Consider the following 7569-nt stretch of genomic DNA (forward strand, 5'->3'; position numbering starts at 1 on the left):
GGGGGGGGGGGTTCTCTTTTTATCTTCCTTTTTTTGTTATTTTGTTTTTCTTATCTTTATATTACTGTTTCAATTTTAGTTTCACCTTATCTTAGTTTTATAAACTATAAAAGTAGTCCCTACTTTAGTGTTAATAAATAGGCTACTGCCACATAAGTTTGGGCAACTAATTAACATAGTTTAATATTTTATTTATTGCAAAGGAGATTCAACTAATTGTTTTTACTTCCTTTTAAAACATTTTAAAATATTTTACACCTTTATAAAAGTGTGGTTCCTTCACCAAAATTACCTATGCAATATTTGGTTCACTCCGAACATTTTAAATTTCTTTTTTTTTATTTGAAAGCTTTTATGGTTTGCTTGATTTTGAATTTGAATCAGAATCGGTTACGAACTAACGTGAGATTAGAAACAGTAACGGAGGTGACGTGGCATCGTTAACGTGGGATTACTGTAGCTTAATTATCCGGGCGTCACAATTCTCCTCCACTACAAGAAATCTCGTCCCGAGATTTAAGAGGGGGACTAAGGGGGAAAGTTTGGTAACGAATCTAGCGGGTCTTCTCATCCTGGCTTGCTCTTCTCGAAGAGGTTGATCCCTTTCGTTGATATCTTCATTTCTTTGTTTCAAGCCACCATGATGAAGTTGTCATCCTTTCTTCAGGAACTTTCACCGTACTTACAAAAGAATAAAGGGGCTGGGAGAACAGACCTCTACAAGGTTGACTAACTTGTTGATAACATCGGGGACGGTGGGGGAAGTAACTCTCGAATTAAAAACCCTTAGACATTATTGAGAACAAAGTGAGGAGGTATCCTGAGAAGTTTCGAGCAGATAGACAATCGTTCGTTGCCTGAAACAGGGTGTGAAAGGGGTTCAGTACAATGGGAATAAGTATTGCGCCTGATACCATAATATATCACTAGGCAGGTGGCCCGTGAATTACATACAAAGTCAAGCGCGAGGAATAACTTTGACAATGGGTTGTACAGGAGAGTCAGGTTTTGATCCTGTGGAACTGTGGGTTATGGGCCCACCATGTGGGTTAAAGTAAGAAGGTCGTTGACATCTTGCACGATCATGTAAGTAAGGCATGTCAGAGGATAGCCCGTCAGTTATGTCGGCAACAACATCGGTACCAAGGGCGAGGGACGAAGAGAACCATTCTCCTGCTCGTTGAACGAGGCGGACCATTAGGCAAGTTCTCGTCCATCGATGGTTACCGGAATGTCATCAACAATAATAACAGGGTCTTACCGACACGATTGCACACCTAGGTGTGTACAAAAGCAGAAGAATATTACTGCTTAGATCATATAGATCACCAGAAAGGTTAAACAAAACAATGGAAAGAAAAAAAAAAGGTGATCATCAGATTAAATGGAACAATGGAAAGAAAAATGTGTTTAAACACATTATTCAGGGGTATATCCTTCCCAAGGACAAACAGAGCATGATATCCACGACAAGATATAATGTAGAAAACTCTTTAGGTAGGGGAGAGAATTTTCATGACATTGCCCATACAACGGTGTTTGGGTAATTGAGCAAGAAACATTTAGCATTTGGCTTCAAATGGTCTTGTTGAAAATCGGAGTACCATAGACATGCTTCGAGATAGCATTGACATGGTCATCAGGTGAAGATCAGACTTTGGAAACACGAAGGATCCATCAGTAATAACTTGTAGAATAAGTCTTACAATTTCCTCATGGATGAATGGATAACCTTGCTGAAAAGGAATCTATAATGATAGGTCCTCCAGCCGGGGGGGGGGGTGCTAGGCATGACATCATGTTAGCGGGTCATCAAAGGATCAACATCATAACTCTTGGAAAGGTGTCCCAACCCTCATATCTGACCGAGATTCAGATCCGATTGGTGTCAGGATACCTCAGACTTAGTATACCTGAGAATAAAAGGTGCAACGCAAATTGACGAGATGACATTGTAAGATTCTCGGGGAAATGAACTATGAAGTGTTTTCCGTTATCAAGAGTCCATCATTAACCCCAGGAGAGGACAAGGAGGTGTCTGGTGAACTCAACGGCAATTCACCGAGATTCCCAAAAGATGGATTTCCACAATTAAGTGAACAAGGAGATAACATTGGTCAGATCAAATGATATAAGGAAGTATGCTCGAGGAAAACATACACAATTAAACATTGGTTGAAAGGTGCGCCCGAAATATGGGTTGGGTTGCACGACCAATGTCAGAATGGTGATTCAATAGTCAATAGCCTAAGAATGAACTTTCGACCATTAACTTCAAAAAAATAGGGTTGCTAGAAGGAAAGAATCCAAACAACACCATTCACTTGTTGGAATTAACGCGGGGACCAAGATAGAATGGTGATGGTGAGAAGTATTTCTATGTCAAGAATTCTCAAGAGGTGGAACAAATCTCAGGACAATCTTGACATAAAGGATGGTAATACTCCAAGGTAAAGAAGAACAATTGCTGGATAGCAAGGAACTCAAGGTATAACACCAAACATGAACAAGCTTGTGTTGGTGGGAGGGCAATAAAGTGGTCGACGATAATACAATTCATCGAGGGCAAGGATGGTATGTCTCATCATGAATTCAATTGATATCCTGGATGAGCTCAGAATGTTGATGATCACGACACCTTTGTCGCGAGAGTTCATGAAGATGTAATCAATCGGTAACGACATCAAGTCAAGTAATGATGAAGTGAAAGGTTATTGGAACCAAGGGTACGACACAAACTCGAAACCAAGCTTGTTGTTCAAGGCGAAATGATATGACGATGAGGATCGACATAAGGTTAGTTCATCGTCGAAAATTGGTGCTCCGAGAATAAGGACCAGGTAGCACAGTTAGAATCGTCACGACAATGATATAGCCAAACAGGCTAGGAATGGCGTGATCGGGTACAAACTCGTACTTATAAAAGCTTACTGAAGAGTTGTTGAACCGAAGAGCGGACTCGGTTCAGTTATCGGTGTCTTTGAGTGTTCAATAACTCAGAGCCCGCGAAAAATTGGAATCAGTGGGAAGGTAGCACTTGATGAAGAACTCATAAGGAGTTATGCAGTTCCATGATAATCTCGAGATACCAGGGGGGTAATACTCGACACAAGATCAAAGTAAAGGTGGGACTGGTGTATTGATCCATAGAAGACAATTGTTTTAACTTGTCCGAGAAATGGAATCAAAGAAGAACAATCATGGTCGGAACCACGGTTGCAAGGGATCAATTCACAGATACCATATGTTAGTTATCAAGGAAATAGTTATTATTACAAGAAGCTTCCATGATAGGATATACATCGCGTCCATGGGCATGAACTCAAAGTTCAAGGTCGACTCCCACTTCCTCAATGCATAATCTTCCATTCACCTCTCGTATTTCGAAGATGACATTAGTTGTTGAAAGTTTTACCTGGTGCAATACCAGATAAGTATGACTCGTGAAAACTTTCGGGTTCACACGGTTTAGAGAAGGCATATGTTCAACCCTTAGTGGCTTCTTAGAAACATATACCACAATTTTCAAGAGTAAATAACACAAGCCCGAAAGCAGAGTATGGTTGGCCAAGCGGAGGATGCAACTTAACAAAGGCATTAGGTATCAGGGGAAGAACTCACAAAGTGATCAATGTGAAGGACACTATCGGATAATAATCCAACAAAGGACTTGATGGTCCACAAGGGATCTGACGTGAGCATCGGTACTCAACTAGAGGAAGAAGAGTGCAAGGAGATCAAATTATAGAAACAACTGACTAACTCAATTGTCAAATGCAAAGGAATTATGATTTCCAAATCAAGGGATCAGAAGCAATGCTCTGATTAGGGATGGATAAGTTGAATAGCCTTAGGGTACAATCAACGACAATTGGATTGGTCGAGAACCAATTCCAGTTAAAAGAATGGCAGCTCAGCCGGAAAGGTAATTTATAAGGATCAATGATGTTTGCGGGTATTCGCAAACATATTGAGTCAACAGACTCAAAATGATAATGACAAGGAATGTTATTAAGACTACGAGACTTATGGGATTAACCATAATGCAAGCAAGCAAGAATTTCAAGAGCCAAGGCTCCAGAGGATTTTCAGAAGATCGAATAATATTTTGAAGACTTTTGTGAAACACATGAACAACTGGGGATAAGCGGATACTCGACAAGTGCAAGAATTATCCATAGGGGTATTCAGGTGACAAGGAATTGCAAGACAGTAGGCACAAGATATTCTCGGATCAATAGAAAGAATTTCGGGGTATCTTGTAATAACAAGATCAACTGGGAATAAAAGTAAGAACGTCAAGTGTATGTATTTATCCATAGGGATATTTCGATGGTAGGGAATTGCAAAAGCAACGGACACAAAGTCTCAAAAGAGTTTCGGCGAGTAACTTCGAAATCTTCTGGTGCAGTCGGCGATCACCTGGACTGAAGGGGCTCTCCGGGAGAAAGTATTTTCGAGAACCTAAAGTCAGATTTTAGTAGAAATCGTTTAACCCGAGTAGAAGAGAGTTCAGAGTCCCAGAGTAAAGGTCGAGGAGTAAAAGATCCTACTACCACCCAATGGCGACGTGGGCCCATGGGCCGCACAGCCATGTTAGTAAAAGTTTTGTAAAGTCTAGACTCGACTTCGGCCAAGGAGTTGGAAGGGGGATTCCTACAAGCAGTCGGCTCTGATACCAACTTGTGACGCCCCCGATTCAATCGTACACTAATCATGCATGCAAATGTGCACGATCAAGATCAGGGACTCACGGGAAGATATCACAACACAACTCTACAAATAAAATAAGTCATACAAGCATCATAATACAAGCCAGGGGCCTCGAGGGCTCGAATACAAGTGCTCGATCATAGACGAGTCAGCGGAAGCAACAATATCTGAGTACAGACATAAGTTAAACAAGTTTGCCTTAAGAAGGCTAGCACAAACTGGGATACAGATCGAAAGAGGCGCAGGCCTCCTGCCTGGGATCCTCCTAACTACTCCTGGTCGTCGTCAGCGGGCTGCACGTAGTAGTAGGCACCTCCGGTGTAGTAGGGGGTCGTCGTCGATGGTGGCGTCTGGCTCCAGGGCTCCAGCATCTGGTTGCGACAACCAGGTAGAAGGGAAAAGGGAAAAGAGGGAGAAAAGCAACCGTGAGTACTCATCCAAAGTACTCGCAAGCAAGGAGCTACACTACATATGCATGGGTATATGTGTAAGGAGGCCATATCGGTGGACTGAACTGCATAATGCCAGAATAAGAGGGGGATAGCTAATCCTGTCGAAGACTACACTTCTGGTAGCCTCCGTCTTGCAGCATATAGAAGAGAGTAGATTGTAGTCCTCCAAGTAGCATCTCCAAGTAGCATCTCCAGTAGCATCGCATAGCATAATCCTCCCCGGCAATCCTCTCCTCGTCGCCCTGCGGAAAAGCGATCACCGGGTTGTCTGTGGAACTTGGAAGGGTGTGTTTTATTAAGTATCCGGTTCTAGTTGTCATAAGGTCAAGGTACAACTCCAAGTCGTCCTGTTACCGAAGATCACGGCTATTCGAATAGATTAACTTCCCTGCAGGGGTGCACCACATTCCCCAACACGCTTGATCCCATTTGGCCGGACACACTTTCCTGGGTCATGCCCGGCCGCGGAAGATCAACACGTCGCAGCCCCACCTAGGCTCAACAGAGAGGCCAGCACGCTGGTCTAAACCTAAGCGCACAGGGGTCTGGGCCCATCGCCCATAGCACACCTGCACGTTGCGTACGCGGCCGAAAGCAGAACTAGCCCCCTTAATACAAGAGCAGGCTTACGTTCCAATCCGGCGCGCGCCGCTCCGTCGCTGACGTCTGAAGTGCTTCGGCTGATACCACGACGCCGGGATACCCATAACTACTCCCACGTAGATGGTTAGTGCGTATAGGCTCGTAGCCGACTCAGATCAAATACCAAGATCTCGTTAAGCGTGTTAAGTATCCCGAACGCCGAACAGGGCCAGGCCCACCTGTCTCCTAGGTGGTCTCAACCTGCCCTGCCGCTCCACCACAAAGTAACAGTCGGGGGCCGTCGGGAACCCAGGCCCACCTCTACCGGGATGGAGCCACCTGTCCTTTCAGCCCCCTCGTCAGAATCACTTGCGGGTACTCAATGAGCTGACCCGACTTTAGTCACCATCTGTATAGTATGTATGTATGTATAGTATATACCCGTGATCACCTCCCAAGTGATCACGGCCCGATAGTATAGCAAGGCAGACTGACAAGAATGTAGGGCCAATGATGATAAACTAGCATCCTATACTAAGCATTTAGGATTGCAGGTAAGGTATCAACAGGTGTAGCAACAATGTCAGGCTATGCATCAGAATAGGATTAACGGAAAGCAGTAACATGCTACACTACTCTAATGCAAGCAGTATAGAGAAGAGTAGGCGATATCTGGTGATCAAAGGGGGGGCTTGCCTGGTTGCTCAGACAAGGAGGGGTCGTCAACTCCGTAGTCGAACTGGGGCGTCAGCATCGTCACGGGGGTCTACCGGAGAGAAGAGGGGGGAGAAACAGTAAATACATAGCAAGCAAGTGCATAACAGGATAACAGGCAGAGCTAGACGTGTTCTAACGTGGTAGGAGGTGATACCGGTGAAGGGGGGAAGCATCCGGGAAGTATTCCCGGGGTTCCGTGTTTTCGGGCAGAGGAGCCGGAGGGGGAAAGTTGCGGGTTCGATAGGTTAGGGGGGTGTGGCGGACGAACGGACTGCGTATCCGGAATCGTCCCGTCGTTCTGAGCAACTTTCATGTTGAAATTATTTTAATCCGAGTTACGGATTAAAAGATATGATTTTTTTTAAAGATTTTATTAATTTCTGGAATTTGATCAATTAATTATTTAATTCGAAAAATGGAATTATGACGTCAGCATGATGCCATGCTGACGTCAGCAGTCAACAGGGTTGACTAAGTCAAACTGACATGTGGGTCCAGTGGGACCCACCTGTCATACTCTGATTTAGGTTAACTAAGATTTAGCTAAACTAATTACCATTTAATTAAACTAACTAGTCAATTAGATTAATTAAACAAGATTAGTTAACTTAATTAATTGATTAACTAATTAAGTAATTATTTACTTAATTTTATTTATTTATTTTCTTCTTATTTTTTTTATATAAAAAAACGTTCTAGGCAGGGCCCATGTGTCATAGGCCCAGGGGGTCCATGCGGGTTAGCGGGCGCGCGGGCGTGCGGGGTGCGGACGATGGGGCGCTGGAGGTGCCCGACCCGCACGAGGGCCAGCGGGCACGGAGGGGCGCCGGGCGCCGGCGATGGCACCGGCGAGGCCACGGCGGGGCAGCACCAGGCTGGGCGGCGCTGGCTGGAGGGGGGGTGGCGCGACCGAGCCGGTGCGGGGCAGCACGGCTTCCGCAGCGGAGCAGCAGCAGCAGGGCTGCACGGCGGAGGGAGAGCGGCGGCAGGGGGCGGCCAAGGCGAAGCCGGCGGGGCGCGCGTGTACGAGGACAGGGGGAGAGGAGGCCGGGGGCCTCACCGCGGATCCGTAGGGTCAGGGGCAACGGGGGCGAGGAGGAGGGCG

The sequence above is a fragment of the Triticum dicoccoides genome, chromosome 5A (assembly GCF_002162155.2).
Source record: "Triticum dicoccoides isolate Atlit2015 ecotype Zavitan chromosome 5A, WEW_v2.0, whole genome shotgun sequence".
Taxonomy (NCBI): Eukaryota; Viridiplantae; Streptophyta; class Magnoliopsida; order Poales; family Poaceae; genus Triticum; species Triticum dicoccoides.